At 36.6% G+C, this 21042-nt stretch overlaps 1 long non-coding RNA gene across 2 annotated transcripts in view; it reads right to left on the bottom strand.

Annotated features, from left to right (window-relative positions):
• LOC132597000 (uncharacterized) overlaps positions 1-21042 on the bottom strand; it is a 145249-nt gene that overhangs the window by 22904 nt on the left and 101303 nt on the right. For both annotated transcript variants that reach the window (XR_009563282.1, XR_009563281.1), the window contains one exon: positions 6494-6554. This is a non-coding gene — a long non-coding RNA (uncharacterized lncRNA). The remainder of the gene's footprint in view (positions 1-6493; positions 6555-21042) is intronic.

The following is a 21042-nucleotide window of genomic DNA, read 5'->3' as shown; positions in this document are numbered from 1 at the left end:
CCAGGGTTCAAACCTGTGTCCCCAGCATTGGCAGGCGGATTCTTAACCGCTGAGCTACCAGGGAAGCCCTTTCCCAGATTTTTTTTAAAAAGGACTTTGGATAGGTTATTTAAGCTTTCTGAGGCTGTTTCCTTGTCTTCCTTACTTGTAAAATGGAGTTAATAATAGTTATTATGTAGGCTGTCAGGACAATGAAATGATGTATGTAAAATACCAGGCACCTGGTTGCAGAAAGGGTTCTGCATATTTTGGGGGAGGGTTTATAATATAAGCCTTCACTGTCATGACTCAGACACCCCAATGATTATATGATGATACAGACTCAACATACATTTTCATTAGATGTTTTTAATATTTGAAAATTAATGATTAAGCCTCAAAATAGATTCACATGAAATTAGATGGCCCTGTGCATTGTGTTACTAAAATAACCGAAGTGTTTCATAAGGTTGTTTCAACCTGGAATCCCTGGGCGTGAAAACAGATGAAACTAAGAGTAATGTGACTTAATGGGCAGTAGAGGGACTCCTCTGCATGCTCTCGTTCTGGAAAGTTCTGCTTGCTGCTGCTGCCATCTCTGAGCAAGGCAGCTCTATTCTGAAGTGGTTTCAGCTGGTTACACGTTACACCTAGCAAACAATCTGAAGGGTCTCCCAATAGATTTAAACTATAAGTGGGATAAAGCCTCTTGCTCTTAGTGCTGCAACCATACAGCTCCTATTCAAGGACCCTGAAATATTACCGGATGTGACTTTTTTACCCTAGAAATTATACGAGTTTTTAACACGAGTCTCAGTGTATTCACATTCCCTCAAAGTTCACCATTTCTCTGAATCTAGAGCCCAGTTTTCCACGGAATTTTTTTTTTTTTTTTGCTGTACGCGGGCCTCTCACTGTTGTGGCCTCTTCCGCTGAGGAGCACAGACTCCGGACGTGCAGGCTCAGCGGCCATGGCTCGTGGGCCCAGCTGCTCCACAGCATGTGGGATCTTCCCGGACTGGGGCACGAACCCGTGTCCCCTGCATCGGCAGGCGGACTCTCAACCACTGCACCACCAGGGAAGCCCCTCCATGGAATGTTTTAAAGAGCAATCTCTTTAGGACTTTTGGTGAAATTTTGTTACTTCCATCATTTATTCATTCCATTTATTCAATAAAATGTTTTTTTTTAAATATTTACTGTGCTTCAGGTAGTGATGATGCAATGTTGAGAGAAGGTGACTCTATCCTGTGCTGCAGCAGGGGATCTCCCTGTCCCTGTCACTTTAGTCTCACAACTAACAATCCATAGCTTCCACGCCTGAGCTTCAGTTTACCCCTGTGCTTCTGTGAGTGGATGTACTTCCTTGTTGAAAATCATTGTATGTGGGACAAATTCGAAAATCCTTAGCCAGGCATACAGGACTATTTTTGATGTGGCCCTGTCTTATTTGTAACTTCCTCCTTGCCACCCCACAATAAACAAACTAAAGTCCTTGCAGTTTTTCCTGGTGAGTCTCCCTCTCTTTTCTCTCCTCTTCCTTACCCCTTTATCCCTCTCTTGGCTGTCCAGGGCCCGTGTAAGACATAATTGCTACCCAGTATTTCCTTTGTGACACCATAGGACAAGCAAAAGGTATCTGATACTGAGTCAGTGTGCCTATGAAGGAATTCCCTTGGGGTGAAAGAACCTCAAGAAAACTCAGGGGACGCACTTAAAGTGGGAGAATGGAAGGAGGACTTCGAGTCTCAGAGTGTCAGCTGTGTCATCAAAGTGGGTGCCCAGTCAGTGGGGAAGATGACCACCTCTCTAGACCCAATTGTTAGGCCCTGCCCACTCCAGAGCAGTGTTGCTCTTGGTCGATGCAGCCGGATAGAGGCCAAGTCCCCCAAACCAGAAGTGATGAGCCCAGCTGTAGATCCGAGAGAGCCAGCAGTGACATTCACAAGAAAACTTGAGCCCTTTCTTGCTGCTGTGGGATTGCAAAAGTTACTTCTTTGACCAGATATCACTGGGGAAAGAAATGAGAAGAAGAAAGAGCACATACGTCTGTGTAGTAACTCTCCCCACACAGCCTTTACCTAGAGTGAAATCAGAAAAGCCTGAGTTATATTAAATGGGCAAGGTAATTTTGAAACAGTTTTGCTGCTGAGTGAAAACAGAAGCACCAGAACATCATGAAACCAGCTAAAGAAAAGTCATGTTTCTGTGTGTGTGTATGTGTACACACAGTGCAGTATATCTGAGTTGCTGTGAATAAACTATGACTCTCCTATACATTCCTGTCTGTTCTACTAATTTGGACTTAGCTTATGCTTTGCATTAGTGTCATCCCTCCCTGTCTTTTCTCCCACAAATAGATTTTAAACTACTTTTTGTCAAGGATTGTGTTTTACCTCTTGATATCCTGAGATTCAGATGACGTCTTAAGCAAAGTAGGCTCTCAGTGTAATAATAAGCCTAGTCTTATCTCATGTCATTATTATACTAGCTGAAGGGAGAAGAGTGGAGAAGTGACTGGTATGAGTGTGACTGCATTTGCTTTTCCAAGTTGAGGAAGTTTTCTTGAGGGAGGTGAGCCTTGAATAAAAGGAATGAAGAAGCTGGGAAGATAAGGCTGTCCATGATAAAATGCTAGCTTGTGAGAAGCCCAACACCAGCGAAAGGAAAAGTGTCCATGGGGACTGGCTTGGAGATCAAAGCAGACAAGCCTGTAGTAGGAAATAATAAAACTACTTTGGGAAAGAGAGATGGAAATGTAATAGTCACTGTCATGGTATTGAAAGTGATGCAGTGGGAGCTGGGGACATAGATGCTTCTTGGCCGTATAAAAGAATGACCAGTGAGGCAAGGGGTGGAGATACCTTTGGTAAAAACATATGGGATGATTAAAGAAAAGAGAAAAAAGAAGTGGGGACGCTCTGTATAAAAAAAAAAAAAAGAAAGAAAAAGAGTAGATTTTTAAAAAATGTGTAAGTAAGTGACCAAATGAGTTTATACATGAACTGAATATATAAACTTTCAGTTAAAATAAGATTAAAAACTCATTTTACAGATTAAATGAGTTAATTACATAAACTACAAATTACAAGAGATACAGAAAGATTTTTGAATATGTTTATGAGTAAAATACTGTATAGTATCAAATTTATGTCTACTTCCTTATCAAATACCAAATAGTACTGAAGTACTAGTTTTCGGCATAACTTAATTCATGATCAAAAATATTGTGAACTTTTTTTTATTGGATGGCTATTGAACTTCAATGTACGCAAAGTGTTCTCTAGAGGATGTCAAAGAAGACATTGTTCTTTCCTGGTGGGTTCATAACATAACTTAGAGGGGCCACCTTTTATTTTTTTTTAACTTAATGTGTGTTCGTGGCTCATGGAGCATTTTAATATCCCAAAGGCCAAAGATGCACTGCACATTTATATTCAGGTCTGATATTTATATATTGTAATGTGCTAGGATCCATATTGCTTTCAGTAACACCATCTAGTTCTAAAGGGCAAAGTACATAGAATTCCAAATAAGTTCACCTTTTTTCTTCTTCTTCCCTAAAGGAAGGAATGGAAAATTGTCAATATTTTTAAGAATTTTAGAGCAGGGGACAATGGAATGCTTTTTTATTCATTGCCACTTGCACTAACTACTTGATATTAAGGATTCTTATTTTCATTATTTCAATAATTCTTTCTTAATTTGAAAGAAATCTTCCTTTTACTCTAATCAGCAGCAACTATGATTATTAGAAACTGTTTAGAAGTGATGAAGAATCTCAGTTTTTCTTCATTGCCTTAACAGAATCATAGGACTTCAGAACTGGAAAGAATCCTGAAGATTTATTCCAGTAGCCCCAAATGCCTGTCAACAAACTTGTTGCCACAAAACATCATATAGGACATTAAAAATGCAAATTCCGGGCTTCCCTGGTGGCGCAGTGGTTGAGAGTCCACCTGCCGATGCAGGGGACGCAGGTTTGTGCCCTGGTCTGGCAAGATCCCACATGCCGCGGAGTGGCTGGGCCCGTGAGTCATGGCCGCTGGGCCTGCGCGTCCGGAGCCTGTGCTCTTCAATGGGAGAGGCCACAACAGTGAGAGGCCCGCGTATCGCAAAAAAAAAAAAAAAAGCAAATTCCTGAGACTCACCTGCCTTAGAGTAATTAAACCAGAACCTTCAGGGCGTGGTCCAGTTATCTGCAACAAAAGGAATTCTGGTGAGGAGCTGGACTGGGAACTGGTGAATTGAATTGACTATTCTTCTGTTAGGGAAAATGGATCTCAGATACCATGTTCATGCATGTATATGCTGTCAGAGTTGAAAATAAAATCTGGATTTACCTTTTCTTAGTCTAGTGCTCTTTCTGATACACCATACTGTTTCACATTAGTAATTTATTTGTGAGATATTTTTTAGTTCTAGGCAACCTATGGCAATGTTAGTTCAAATCTTTTATATTTATAATAGAATTCTCCTCAGAGCCAGTTTATAAATTGTGGAAAAAATCATAAAATTTTAACCAGTGGCTTACTTAGAATGCGCTTTCATTCCTTTTTGCCAGTTTTGACTCTGAACGACAGTTGGTTTTATCACAGTTCCAATCCATCATCAAAGATTCACTGTTGTCCTTAATGGAATCTAGTTAAGAGTGTGTTCTACAATTCTGAGTTGCCAAAATATTTTAAAAATAGTATATCCTTGGAGTTAATATCTAGCCTCTGTAAAATACTTATTTTGAAGAAAACAGGTATTTGAAGCATTGAATTCTGCCCAAGATGATTCAAACAACCCTTTCTATTCACACCTTTGGATTATTCCACTTTTTTCAGTTTTAAACCATAGTACAGTGAACATCCCCTACATACATCTGTATTAGTGCCTACAGTTATTAAAATTTCAAATATGTATAATCTCTAACCCAACTGTTGTACACCTAGTAATTTATACTAATTCTTAAACATGAGAAACTTAAAACCATACCCAAAGCAGAAAGACAGTATTTCCATTCTTACTTATATTCATCTTCTAGAGGATTCCATGTCCATTGATCTAGCACATATTCTGTCTAACAATTATAACAATTTAGAGTGCTATCTACTGTATGACTTATTTTTCTTTCATTCTTTTGTCTGTTAGTTCAGTTGGTTGGATTATGCTGCACATGAAAAAAAGTCATGGCTCAATACATGTATGTATTCACATATACCTGTTTACAACCTGTGTCATACCATTTACAAAACATCAAAATATATGAAAAATTTAACCAGAAGAATGCAAGATCTGTTCAGTGAAAACTACAAAGCATTAATGAGAAAAACTAAAGACCTAGATAAATGAGGAGGTACACTGTGTTCATGAATTGGAAGAATAAACATTGTTAAGATGTCAATACTCCCAAATTTATCTATAGAGGCAATGCAATCCCAACCAAATTCCATCAATTTCTTGAAAAGAAAATATCAAGATGATTCTAAATGTATATGGAAAATCCAAAGACCTAGATTAGCAAAACAAGTTTGAAAAAATAATTCATACTACTTTTTTTTTTTTGCGGTATGCGAGCCTCTTACCGTTGTGGCCTCTCCCGTTGCAGAGCACAGGCTCCGGACGCGCAGGCTCAGTGGCCATGGCTCACGGGCCCAGCCGCTCCGCGGCATGTGGGATCTTCCCGGACCGGGGCACGAACCCGTGTCCCCCGCATCGGCAGACGGACTTTCAACCACTGCACCACCAGGGAAGCCCCATACTACTTATTTGAAGACTTAAATATAAGCTACAGTAATTAAAACAAAGTGGTATTGATATAAGTGTAGACATGTAAATTAATGAAACAGAATAGAAAGAAGTATATCTGCACAACAGTTGTTAATCGACAACCGGTAATTCAGAGGTTTCCTTTCTAGGGGTTTATCCTGAGAAAACAGAGATACACACTAAGATTTATCTACAGAGATGTTAAACTTAGCATTATTTTTAATAATAAAAAATTAGAAATAAAATCAAGAATAGGAAACAAAAAAAATTTTGGAATATCTGTATGATGGAATTCTATATAGAGTTCAAAAATATATATTTCAACATATATATACATATATGATTTCAATTTTGTAAAAATATTAATAGCTTAATGTGTCCAACAAAAGTGACCAATATGGCATAGATAAAAATGTTTGTTTGTTTTTTATTTGAATTTCCCTTTATTGCTCACATTCTCTCAGGTAGCTGATGATAGATACTTTTTTTTTTTTGCTTTTGAATTTTATTTTTATACAGCAGGTTCTTATTAGTTATCCATTTTATACATATTAGTGTATATATGTCAATCCCAATCTCACAAGTCATCCCACCACCACCAACCCCACCCCCTGCTTTCCCCCCTTGGTGTCCATACATTTGTTCTCTACATCTGTGTCTCTCTTTCTTCCTTGCAAACTGGTTCATCTGTACCATTTTTCTAGATTCCACATATATGCGTTAATATGTGATATTTGTTTTTCTTTTTCTGACTTACTTCACTCTGTATGACAGTCTCCAGGTCCATCCATGTGCTGAGTAGATCTTAAATGTTCTTACTACAACAACAGGAAAGATAACTATGAGATGATGAATGTTAATGTTAATTAGCTTGACACACTTTGATGTGTCATACTTCACCACCATGTTTCTATTCCCAATAAAAATATCTTTGAATTAAACAATACATTCATATGACTCACCACATTTAAAGACTTAACTAAGTTAGAATACCCAGTACTAATCCAGAGCCTTAAGTACATCATGTTAGAAATCAAATGTCTCCCCAAACAACTTTTTCCTTTAGAGACAACATTATGATCTTCTCAAAGGTAAATTCACATTCCCATCCCCAGACCTGGTCTCCAGAGAAATTTCCCTAAATATTGCACCCAAGAAATGAACCTCCATCTTCCAGTATGGCATAGATAAAAATGTTAACAAAGGTTATTTCTGGGCTACAATACTATAACAGGACAGTCATTTGATGCTATAAATTTCTCTAAGTCATGATTCAGCAAACCTTTTCTGTGTTTACTAGAGACAATATGCAAGAAGTTATGCAGCTATGTTCCAATAAAACTTTATTTACAAAAATACCTGATGGGCAGACTTTGGCCCACAGGCTTCAGTTTGCTAACTGCTTTAGGTGCTTCCCACAAAGTTTGATAATGGGGTGTTTCCATTTTTATTTAGTTAGAAATGCTGTCTAATTTTCCTTTTGATTTATTCTTTGGTCCATGGTTTTGTTAAAATTGTGTTACTTAGTTTTCAAATATTTGGAAATTTTACAGATATCTTTCAGTTGTTTAGCTAACTTAATTACACTGTGGTCAGAGAATGTAACTTGATTAGAATTCTTTTAAATTTATTGTACTTTTTTTATGGTCTGGAAAATGATCTAGGTAAATGTTCATTTGAAAAGAATGCACATTCTGCTGTTGTTGAGTGGAATGTTTTACAAACATCTATCAGGTCATGTCAGTATTTTTCAAATCTTCTAAATCCTTATTGATTTTCTGTCTTCTTACCTAACAACTATTAACAGAGGGATTTTTAAATTTCTGACTATAAAAAATTGTGGATTAGTCTATTTTTTCTTGTAGTTCTATTCATTTTCTGCTTTCTATGTCATCAAACTTTTCCCCTTCTGTCTGAAAGACTCCCTTTAACACTTTTCATAGTGCATATCTGCTGATGATGAAATTTTTCAGCTTTTGTATGTTTAAAAACAATCTTTATTCTACCATCTTTTTTGAAAGATAGTTTCACTGCGTGTAGCATTCTTGATTGACGTTAAAAAAATTCTCTCAGCATTTTAAAGATAAAGCTCCACTCTCTTCTTGCTTGCATTGTTTCTGACAAGAAATCTGTCATCTTTATGTTTGTTCCTCTTTATATAGTGTATCTTTTCTCCCTTGTTCTTTCTCACTGATTATTGGGCAGTTTGGTTGGTGTAGTTTTTTTTTTTTTAAATGTTGAGCCTTCTTTTAATTTATTTATTTTTATTTTTGGCTGTGTTGGGTGTTCGTTTCTGTGCGAGGGCTTTCTCTAGTGTGGCAAGCGGGGGCCACTCTTCATCGCAGTGCGTGGGCCTCTCACTGTCGTGGCCTCTCTTGTTGCAGAGCACAGGCTCCAGATGCGTAGGCTCAGTAGTTGTGGCTCACAGGTCCAGTTGCTCCGCGGCATGTGGGATCTTCCCAGACCAGGGCTCGAACCCGTGTCCCCTGCATTAGCAGGCAGATGCTCAACCACTGCGCCACCAGGGAAGCCCGGTGTAGTTTTCTTCATGTATCTTGTGCTTGAGGTTCACTGAGCTTCTTAAATCCACTGGCTTATAGTTTTCATCAAATTTGGAACATTTTCATCTATTATTTCTTTTAATGTAACTTATCACTCCCCTTTCCTCCTTTGAGAACCCCAATTGTGTGTTTATTAGGCTGCTTTAATTTTTCTCCACAGGCCCCCAATGGTCTGTTTAAATTTCTCTGAGTCATTTTTCTCTCTCTGGTTCAGTTGGGATAGTTTCAATTGCTGTCTTCAAGAACACTATTTTTTCCTTCTGCAGTGCATAATCTGCTGTTATTCCATACAGTGTGTTTCTAATTGTACACATGGAAGTTTTCATCTCTAAGTTCAATTTGGGTCTTCTTTTGTATCTTCCATGTCTGTACTTGTTCAATTTTTTTCTCTAGCTCTTGAATACATGGAATACAGTTATTATAGTAACTGTTTAATATCTTTGTGTGATAATTCTAACATCTGTGTCTGTTCTTGGTCAGTTTGGATTAATTCATTTTTCTCCTTATTATGGATCATATTTGCCTACTTCTTTGCATAACTGAAAATTTTTTAATCAGGTTCAGACATTGTGCATTTGACCTTGTTGAGTGCTGGATGTTTTTGTATTTCTATAAATTTTCTTGAGCTTTGCTAGTACATGCAGTTAAATTACTTGGGACCAGTTTTGTTCCTTTGGGTCTTGCTTAAGACTTGGTAGACAGGACCAGAGCCCCAGTTAGTTTAGTGCTCTTTATTCCCTACTACTGAGGTGAGACCCTCCACACCGTGCCTCATGAATCATGAAGTTTTCCAGTTTGACTGTGGGGACAGGCACTGTTTCTGGCCCTGTGTAAGTGCCAAATATTGCTTCCTCTAATCCTTTCAGGTAGTTCTTTCCTTGGCCTTGGGAATTTTCTTTATGTGCATGTGGTGGTGGGGCTATCTCTGTAGACCTTTGAGTACTTTCTCTGTGAAACTTTTTCCTCTCTGGTATTCTGCCTTCATAATCCAGCCTCCTTGGAATTCCCAGATTGTCAGCAACAAATCCTGGGATATAATACAGTATCTAAAACATGGGAACTTCCATGGAAATTAGATCAAATAACATTTTTTGGTTAAAACATTTCTGCCCTTGCCACAAACAAATTAGAGGCTTTCCACTTGAGTGACACATTCATGGAAATGTACTTGTGCCCCTTAGCCTCATAGAATGCCTTATGAATCAAAGAGTGACCTTGATATCATTGATTTTTCTCAAGGAAAATATCAATTCATCAATTTATCATGATGTATTAGCTTTAAAAGATCACAAGATAAGCACTATTTACTCAGCTTTCAATGGCAATAATACAGGGTATTATAAATATGTATTTGAATTAGTATGAAGATATATATAGATATATAATATGGACTTATATTTAAAATCCATTATATTGGTGGTTCTTAACCTGGTGTGTGTCAAAATCACCTGGGGAACTGGCTTGTACCTAAGAGATTCCAATTTTATCAGTGCCCTCCAGGTGATTCTACTGGGGTTAATCCGCAGGTAAAATTTAGGGGATCAGTTTTCTCTTCTGCAAAATGGGGAAAATGGATATTCTCTACCTCACTGGCTTGTTATGAGACTAGTGAAATAATGCATTCAAAGCATGTAATTCAGTTGTTGCATACAATGAATGCTTAAATATTATGTAAAATAGATTTTCTCGAGGAAAGATATACATGTATACGAGAGATAATTTGTTGTTTGCCTTTAGACAGTGATAATTTCTACCTAATCTCTGGGATTTCCTGTTACCTTAACCCAGAGTTGTCTCTACTGGCTGTTAAATTACTGAGAATTTAGGAAATGAGAAGTTTTCTATTAACAGATGTAAATGTAAGTAATTGGGGATTAGAACCACAGTGGAAAATAGGCAAGAGAGAATAACTGGGAAGTGGGCTGAATTTAACTACCAGAGTCATACAGAGTATTTTCTTCAAGAAAGTGAGTTCCATGGGGTGTTCAGCTTAGAAGATTTCTTCATAATATTTTGAGAACCCAAGTAAATCTTTTCTCTAGGCACATAGGCACTTTTACCTCATTTTATTTCCTTGGATGGAATCAAGACTTGGATAATAGCAGATAGAGAGGTGTGGGAACATTAGTATTAGAAAAGAGCTAGTTTTCCTAATACTCGCCTAGGAATCTAGGTTTTTGCCAGCTATATTAAGTTATAATTCTGCAAAACTGCCTCAGGTGAACTTAAGGTGCAAGTCTCTAAAAGCTCATCTGGGAGTATAAGGTTTCTATTAACAGACTCTACTCAAGTCACACTTTATTCTCATAATGTACCAGGTAATATAGGTCAATAATAGAAGTGGGAAAATCCTATGATCATCTAAAAATTAGATCAAGTCAGAAGGTAAAACCGTTTAACAGTGAAAGTATCCACTGTGAAATGTATTACAAACAAGGAGATCTCCCTTGTTTATGATTGTCCCATAATATGTATGTCTGGGGAATGATTTCTTTTATTAATAACCATTCCTCTAGAATGTATTGAGCTCTTAGAGGGTGTAGTTCACTACTTTGCATGAGACATGGTGGGAATTTCAATAAAAAAGAATAATATATCTTCCAAATGTCCACAAAATTAAAAAAGAAGACTCAAAACTTAAAATTCCTCAGCAGTATCTTAACTATATCCAACATAAATGAATAAAAGATTCACTCTTTGCTCCAAATCTGAAAACTTTTCAGTCTACATTTAAGCATATTCAGAATTCATTATTTAGTAGAAGTTATTATGAAAAAACCCCATAGATCTGATGCCCAAAGATCCAAAACACTAGTGTATGCTTATAATTTTCAATGATAGATTTGTTATTAGTATCGACAAGAGTAATTTTACCTACCAGTAATTAACCCCCCCAGGCACCTCCCAAATTCATGATATTGTACATTAATACACGAAATGTGCTTAAGCTTGGTTAATGACATGTAGGATCAATTGTTCTATGTCCAAAAATAAAGCTAGATAATTAAAAGAAAAAAAATCTGCTGGAATTGAGACATCACAAGGGCACTTACACTGTAGATGGTGTATGTGTATAGATTGTAGGGGGAAAGTGTTTTAGTGAAATAAAGGTAAGAAAATGATTGCACTACCTACAAAAGCTGAAATTGTGTTTCATTTTCAAAGCAACTTTCATTTTGATAAGAGTGATGTTAGATATTTTTTCCACACCATTTACCTAGCTCTCCTCTTTATTCAATTATTTAGCAATGATAAGTCAAATAGCATTTCATTTACCAAGGTTTGTGTAGTACCCATTTGTTGAAATCAAAAGTGATTTATAGCATGCAAAAAAAAAAAAAAACTTCAGTGTACTAGGTCTAATTAATTATATTTATAGCAGACAGTAAATATTTCTGTACATACTAATTATACTTTAACTATTATACCTGAAAACAGACTGATTTAAATGGCATAGCCACGAAGGACATTGTTAATAAAGTTAGGACATGGAAATAACCGTATCTGATTTTTGGAAAGATATGAAAATCAAGTATCTCTATTTTAAAGAAATGATTTAAATATATATTTATTTTCTCCTTCAATTTTACCTAATAAGTCAATGCCCACGTCAAAAAATTATATGCACATCTTTTGGAGATACAGTATTTTAGCGGAATATCTAACCTATTTTGAAAAGCCCAAGCTTTTTTCCCACAGACATTTGCGGTAAGTGATGAAATACCAATGTCCAATTTGGAACAGTCATGAATATCCGTTGGCAGCTCCTGAGTAGATGTATTTTTCTTCCTGAAGAGGTTGCGCTGTGCACCTCAAACACATTCGACATCAGGCCTATTGAGAAATCATCTTTGTAAGCAGGGTGGATTTAACAGTAGCTTCCTCACAGGTTTATGTGTTTAATTAGCTGACAGAACAGACGGAACAGTAGGGGCTGAAGACTTGCAAGGGAAAATAATGTGAAAGTGCAGCATAGTTCTGATTGTGTCAAGCACTGTTAATAACAAAAAGTGAAGAAGAGAATTAACTGAACTTTTTCATTTTTTAAAGACTCCAAATTTCATTATCCACCTGGTTATAATCAACTGTAGATCCCACAAACCACTCACTCAGGGAAAAAAATGCCCCAGTTTCAGACAGTGTATCTGAGCTCAGGTCAGTGAAGCCAAACTGAAAAATAGGGATGAAGTTGTGTTCCTGAAGGTAGTGAATGAAAGTGAGATTGATGTAGTCTAACTCTAGCTCTCATTTTATATTTTTGGTATCTAAATGCGAGCTCAAGAAATCATTTCCATGTGTCACGTGCTTTGTTGTAGCCCAGATATTATGTATTTCTCTTATCTTTTAAGGAAATTCTCTTGTATTTTAAAAATATACATATTCAAGATAATGCTTTTATGAGCATATATGTTTATTATAGGAAATAGCCACACAAATAAATAATATTAATAGCTTATCTATTACATTAAAGCATGGAAATAATTTTTAAATCAATACCTTTATAACTTGCTACCAGAAAAAATGTTGTTATATCAAAAACTAAGAAAATGTTTTAACTAGTCTAAACGCTGATTTCACTGTTTCATTTTACATGGTGATCACTGATTAATGGTAAAAATGAATTTTGTCAAATTCAGAATTTATTTAAACCTCTTGGGTTATAGTACTTGATTCCATTTGAGCCATGTGGGAGTTAATTTCTTTTCAGATTTTTTTAAAAAAGAAAAAAAAAGAAGAGAACATTCTTATTTTAAGAGGGGAAAAATGACTTTGAAGAGATTATAACAAAGATTCTAGGGATTCTTTCACATCAAATAGTTTACAAACTAGGATTTTTTGAGGTGCAATTTGTGAATAATTCCAAAACACTTAAGTTTAGACACAATTGGCTTTAACTTTAGGGTGAAATGCATGGAAAACTATCAACTGTTGCAGGATTAAGAAGGAAGTGGCAGGGAATTCCCTGGCAGTCCAGTGGTGCTTTCACTGCAGGGGGCACAGATTCGATCCTTGGTCAGGGAACTAAGATCCTGAAAGCTGTGCAGTGTGGCCAAAAAAAAAAAAAAAAAAAAAAAAGAAGGTGGCAAATGGGGAAACCCTTGTCTGAATCCCAAGTAATAACTACAGATTAAATTATCAATAGTGGTTTCTTGAAATGGTCAAATCTTGCAGTCTGCCTTATACTTCTTTGCACCTGGGATGGGACTGGCAAGTCCCACTGGCCATGAAGTTTTCAGAATTGGAGCATCTGGACTTTGCCTGAGGACCATAGACCTATCCCAAGTGAGTACCTATAGCATAGTGTCCAAAACTCCTTTATCAATGCAACCTGTAAAAGGCAGGTTCCACTGACACTCATTGGTCCATCAATGGAAACCCAAGGGCAGATTTGAACACTTAGCACTGGGGAGAACAGTATCAATCCTTTGGGTAAAAAGGGTTATTTGAGGGAAAATAAATTTTCTAAGATCAGTCCTTTTTAGATCAGAGCAGATCACCTGTACTTACCTGTCTAGCAGGAATCTAGGGTTTCCAGAAGCAATGAAGGAACCTGGCCTATGGTCAGAGAAGCCCTATTGCATGTATCAACTGGTACTCATGCTTGCCTATTGCATAGGGTAACATGGCTAATTTCCGTTTTTAATTAATTTAAAGAGATGGCAGGCAAATTTATTAACATTTTGGACGTAATTGGAAATTGGTTAAAAGCTAAAGCCCCTCTCTCCAAGACAGTCATAAAGTTTCTGAAGGTTTGGCTGTAGGGATATCCCTGAACTTCAGGATAAAAATCTTTGTCAGTAGGTGGCTACCACTGTGACCTTAGCTTGAAAGTCTTACCTTGTCCCTGGCAATATGTCAGGCTTGGTTTATTGTGGCTTTTTGAGATGGAGTCACCCTTGAAACATGACAAAAACTGGCTTTTTCATTTGGAATAAAAGGTCTCTCCTCTGGTAATTTAGGCTCTTGGGGGAAATAATCAATAATATTAGGTCAGTAATTCTGTGATCAGTGCAATGGTTTATGAATGAAGGTCCAATAACAGTAGCATTTACTGAGTGTGCTCTGACAAGTGCTTTATACACATTGTCTCATTTAATCCTTATAGCTCTCTGAGGTAGGACTATTATTGTCCCTATTATACAGATGAGGCTAAATAATTTTCCTGAGGCCACAGAGCTAGAGTGATAAATCCAGGATTAGAAAACTTGTAGTCTAACTCCAAGCCCTGATGATCTCCATAGCCACAATTTTCTTGTTTAGAATACCCTCCCTTGTATTCTTATAACTTCTGGGAAGGGTCAAGAAAGGGAGACTAGCTGGGGGTTGGGGAGTAGGACTGGGGAGGGGTTCCAGGTTGGTAAGAAGGAGATGAGGTCTGATTTTTTAATTGTGGAGATTATTACGGCTTTTTAAATATCTCACTTTAATCCGTCACTAAATGGTAAAGATATCAACACAGACCCACACCTGAATAACTGTTCATGTATACTATCTAAGAGAGGCAGATCAGGCTAGGTGAGTTTGAAAAGACAGGTTCAAGTACAGGACAGGAACGATCAGGACAAATCTATAACTGCCACATGAATAAGACTTGCCCAAATTTTCCTATTAAAGTATTGCCCTCTATTTTTTTCTTGTGTTTTGTCCTTGCATAGAAACAGTTGTTAATATTTATTTTAAAATAAACTTTTAAAATATAAATGCAATGAAAAAAATTTCAAGTCACGTACCCAGAAGGTTAAAATACTATCCAGACATTTCTATCACATTGAATAACTAAATAATAATCTGATCTTTGCATCCAGTAAATTTTTATGAACTCAATTTTTATCAGAAAGCAGACTTAATTCAAAGGCAGGACAAAAGTATGGTTTGGAGTACAGAACAATGGCTATCTGAATATCCTTACTTCAGAGAGCTGCTTTACTTTAATTAAAATAATTTAACATCATTAACATTTTGTTCCTCAAAATAGTTTATGTGATAAGTATTATCTTTATTTAGAGATGAGAAAAATAAAGCAGGTTATGTTTTATTCAGGATTTTGAAGTAAATCAATGAAAAAAGCCAGTTTTACACTAAGAAAATTAAAAGGAAAATTGAGACAATCATCCAATAATAAAATCTCAAACTGCCGGTTTTTGCATTGATTGCATTTTGTTCAGATGAAAGGCTTTTTTTTTCTTAAAAGCAAATTCCTAAAATAGATATTTTTCTCTTTTTAAGAATGGCATTATTTAATTATGGAACAAGCAAGAAGGCTTTAGACTGACTGACTCATATAACATTTCTTCTGGTACGTCTATTTAAAGAAAGTCATAAAGGGGAAAATCACAGCATGGCAGCTATGTTAATGACTGAAAAAATATAAAGAAGACATTTCTTTCTGTACACAATTAACCCTTTACAACAACTAGATTAAATGCTGTGTTTGCTAACTCTATTTTCCAAAAATTTTCTAAAATGAATTTAAATTCCCAAACTTGAAAACGACATTCCACAGCATTAACAACAAACTAATACATTATTCTAAGGTTTATTTAATAACTAACCGATTTTCAAAAAAGCTTTTTTTTGGACAGAAATTAAATACAAAAACTAGAAGTGTGAGTGTCAGTGCTCCTGAGAAGGAGATATAAATATATGTTTTCATTTGCAAAACCACACACTGTTCTTTTCTCTATAAAGACTAGAGAATGGGAACTATAGCTGTATCCCTTTACTCTCCCATCTGCCTCTTTGAGAAAAAAAATCTAGCCTCTTTGTTTCCTAACATGCAATGCGAAAACACAGTAGTATGTGATTTTCCTGCGGAACTATTTCCTTTTCTTAAATCGCAGCAGGAACCTAGAATCCTCACTTGTTCTTAACTTCCTATTTTGGCATCTCAGCAATCCAAGAAAAAGGAATTCTGTTTTTTGGGGGGATTTTTTATTCTCTCTTTTTTTTTTCCTTCTGAGGAGAGGGTGAACTGGCTTGAAACTACAAGATGAACTTGAACACATCATGACAGTTGCTGGGAATGAGTGAGTTGCTTTGTGATCCCCTCACCAGCTGCTGTCACTTGAAGTGTGAGTGCCAGAGAAACTATTGTACAATGAGTACAGGCATCCTCTTGAAGAAAAAAGAGAACATTATAAACCACCACATTAATTGGACAAAATGTAAAATCAATAAAAATAAATGAGGTGGGAACCAAAGCAAATGGATACCAGCAGCTTTCCTCTTTCCCTCACCAGAGGTTTTCTGTTTAAAACTATTTAGAGAAATGTAATGATGAAGTGAGTAAGCATGACTCTGCTGGTCACAAAACTAACAATATTGCTAGTTCACCATCTTGGAAAATATTCGCTAAGCTAATTGGGGCTGACTAACATAATATGGTCTGAATTTGTCCAGGATAAGCAATGATGGATGAAAAACTTAAGTTTGAGTAGAAGTCATGGGTGTACAGAATCCGGTGTTACTAGGTTTAGTCAACAAAAATTATTTTTTCTATAATAATTTCCTATATCATATAAAATTGCTTTGAAACCTGTGCTCAAACATTGTCCCTGGAAATCTGTACCTGAAAGCTGTATTTTCCTGTTAAAGTCTCGACTGGATCAAAAGCAAACTTTATTTGAAAAACATAAGGTATAAAGTGGTCCATTTTTATGTGTTGTAAATGGAAGCATTCATTGCATAGCATGAAGAAATCAGACTCGCAGAACCTTAGAAATAGGTGGAGTTTTCAAACGGAAATAATACGTAATGTCTCTCTTTTCAGTTGTTGGCAGTTATAAGTAAAAAAAGTTGGATCTCTATTGATCATTTCAATAGAACACAAATTAATGGTTAAACTTTTCATATACTATCAAGAAACGGGCATTTTATAACAACATCTTTTTTCATTCTTACTACATACCCCAGATATGAACCAGGTATTAGCTGGAAATATCATTTTACATGATGCAGATGGCAAATGTTTCTCCAGAACAGTACCAGTTTGATGTAAATTGCTCTCAAATGTCCAGGTGCTTAACATTATTATTGGTAACATAATCAATGATTGGCATATAAAGATGTGTTCTGTGCCTCATTTCTTTAAAACAACTCTACTTTTTAAAAAAATAACCATTTTATATATTCAGGCATGGAGGCATGAAGAGACAAAAAGCCAGTGTTTGTATTGATCAGAACTGCTTCAACATGCTTAGATGTAAACTCAAGATATGGAATAATTTTCAGATCTGCCTGTACAATGATGGTACTAGGATTATTATTTTCAGAAAGCCGGTTGGCTTTTACTCATTGGGGTTTTTGCTATCACTCTGCCTGTTTCTAGATCGGGGTGCAGGTGGGTCAGAATTTTCTAAATTCTAAAAGAAGCACAAGCAGCTAAATTATCATCTGTGGAGATACAGGCAGACACAGCCAGGCTAACAATGACAGAAGAGTGCAGAATCGCACGGTCTGGGCTGAGCATTAAATCTTTACCTGGATCAAGGTAGCCATGGGTGGGCACCGACTCAACACAAACCTGGAAGTTGTCTCCTCTGGAGGATGTGGCACAGACCCGGGGATCTGCTATGAAGTAGCAATGGATCACAACTAATAAGAGGAGCCCAGGATGGGGAATCCAGCAAATGATGAGCATGGAGTCAAAAGGCAGACAGAAGTCTGCTAGGGATTCTGTATCTTGGCATTTATCCTGGAAGGGTATATACAATCAATTTGCATGAGGTAAATTCTGACAATCGTTCAAAGATTGACTCTAGCCTCAAGAAGCATTAATAAGAGCAAAGAAGGGTCTGGTTCTGGGAAAAACAAAAACCTGCTATGGGCAATGATGGGAATAGTTGCCCAAGACAGAAGAAGCAAGGCAGAAGCCACTTGGCCAAACTGAGGTAGAAGATCAGAGCCGGTAAAGCAAGTGTGACCTCCCAGAGGAGTAGGCTAAAACTTTTTTTTTTTTAATTAATTTTTATTGGAGTATAGTTGATTTACAATGTTGTATTAGTTTCTGCTATACCGCAAAGTGAACCAGTTATACATATGTATGTATATATATCCACTCTCTTTTAGATTCTTTTCCCATATAGGCCATTACAGAGTATTGAGCAGAGTTCCCTGTGCTATACAGTAGGTTCTCATTAGTTATCTATTTTATATATAGTAGTATGTATATGTCAATCCCCATCTCCCAATTTATCCCCCCCTTTTATTTATTTATTTATTTATTTATTTATTGCGGTACGCGGGCCTCTCACTGTTGTGGCCTCTACCGTTGCGGAGCACAGGCTCCGGATGCGCAGGCTCAGCGGCCGTGGCTCATGGGCCCAGCCGCTTTGCGGCACGTGGGATCTTCCCGGACAGGGGCACGAACCCGTGTGCCCTGCATCGGCAGGCAGACTCTCAACCACTGCACCACCAGGGAAGGCCCCCCCGCCACATCTTTTAAAATCCAGTCCTTTTCCTGCCTCCTGGTCTAGTTTGGTGCTCTCAACTAGACCAGGAAGTAACAGGCACATCAAATGACTATCTCTGGAGAGAGGAAGGATTCGGAGTCTGGAGGTCTGAGAAATACGCTTGGAAGCATCCTGATGGTGAAAATGGAAAGATTTTCACCAGCTGACTCTGCAAGCAACTGTCTTATGTCCAACTGATATCTTTTATTGGATTCCCTCATAGACTATACAAGTTTCGCTTCAGAGGAGCTATTAATAGCAAGACAAGGCCTCCAGTAAAGTTCCCGAGCACCTACTTTATGCAAAACCAAATTTCACTAGTCACAAGAAAGGGATAATTAAGAGGAAAAGCAAATGAAAGGATCGCAGCCCTCCAGAAATGTAAAATCTAATGCCTGTGAAGAAAGCAATATTATATGTTCCTCAGTGTGGTAGGAGCTGAGAACTAATCAGATGTTAGAGCTGAAAATCTCTTACTGTACTAGAGATAATAGCTTTGGGACCAAAATATCAGAAAGATAGTCCAGCCTATGGCTCAAACAACCAACTCAATACCAGCATACAATACAACAAGCCATACTTCAATATGGTCATACTTTAGCAGCTGCTAAACTATCATAAAAACAATCAACAAACAAATAAGAAGAAAAAATTAAAAGAAACAAAAGTGGGGAGGCAGAAAAAACTAAGACCAGACCTGTCCAGAAGCATAGGAAATTCTCTCTACAGCCAGCAGAAGGAACCAGGGAAGATGAGATAAGGTGAAGTGAGTAAGCTTCAGAGTAACTGCCCTCAGGTTAATTCCAGCATCCTAAGGAAGATATGTCTCCAAATTCCCAGTCTTCTTAAATTTTGTCTTAATCACCAAGTTAGTATACCTGTTATTTCAGTATTTTAGGAAAGCAGTTTTCCAGATCTATCTTATTTTGATGAACACTTTCTCAAATGACCCAGCTTTCTTTTTTTAAACTGAATGTGTCACACAAAGCTATAGATTGCAGTCATCAGAAATGGAATTTTTTCCTGAGCTACTAAAAAGATTCTACACTAAATTTTTATCCAAATTCAAAGAGAAATAAAGTGACCTAAGAGGCTGGCATGGCTTTTTGCAGTCAAAATTGGAGAAGCTCACTAAAACTCTTATTGTTAAGAAGCAAAGCTTAGAAGGACTAATTGCAAAGTTCTAAACCATGATTTGAATAAAATATTAGGCACAAACTTGGTGGTAAAATAATAATCTCTAAGAATAATTTCAGAGCAGCACAAATTTAAAAAATAATAATTTCTCCTAATAGAGAAAATCAGTGATTGGCTACGTATTTTCATTCAATCTTAAAAATCCTTAATAACATAATATGATGTATTTTTAAAAAAATGAATTGGCTGTACAAAAGGCAACATATTCATTGGAAAGCGATGAAGTTCCCACCACGTGTTTAATACAGGGTCTCATGGTCATGATCCTTGTGATTCCCCTTTGGGCATCTTCTAGAGGTGGAGGTGGTAGATGTTTCTGGAACTTGAGAAGTTCAATCAAGGTTAACATTCTGAGAAAACCCCATTGCTGAAATAAGATTGAGAAACCTGGATTCACTTTCAACATATCTACTGGAATAATTAGTTCATAATGGCAAGACACACCAAGTTATGCACAGCCAAAAATTCTAGAATCCACCTACGTTACAAGGCATGACTAGAAATTCACACATACCAAGTGAATCATGGAGCTCCTTCACTGTGGTAACCAGCACTCACAAAACAGTAATAGAATTTTCAGAGGGGAAAATATATATCATAAACATATGGTCTTTATTGACAGTAGAGAAATTAACTATAAAAGAAAATCAGAAACTCAAAATTTGGCACACACATAAGTCTACATAATTCAAAATGTTATTCAATTTTTAAAGAAAATATATAAAATAACTGTTACTATAATTATCCGGAAATTTTTTTCAAACTCTTTGAAAACATTTAAGCACTGGTGCATAAGCTTTACTTTAAAAACAATTTTAAATTTGGGAACATATGTATATTGATACATTAACTTAACGTTCATGTAACAATAGTCTAAATTTTTGTCTCTCGGGACCCAATAGTTTTCTTTAATTTAAACCTTGCTAAATTAACAGTTGAATTCATGTGTGTGGTAATTCAATGTTTTCTGAAGAGTATATTAAATATTAGTCTATATGTTAAGATTTGTTAAATTTTACCTGTTTTGCATATAAACAAAGAAGCCTTGTTGCTCAGTAAGCCTGTGTCCAAAGGGACTATGACTATGAAGTCCAAGT

Source organism: Globicephala melas, chromosome 3, assembly GCF_963455315.2.
Source record: "Globicephala melas chromosome 3, mGloMel1.2, whole genome shotgun sequence".
Lineage (NCBI taxonomy): Eukaryota > Metazoa > Chordata > Mammalia > Artiodactyla > Delphinidae > Globicephala > Globicephala melas.
This window is presented reverse-complemented; position numbering and strand designations above follow the sequence as displayed.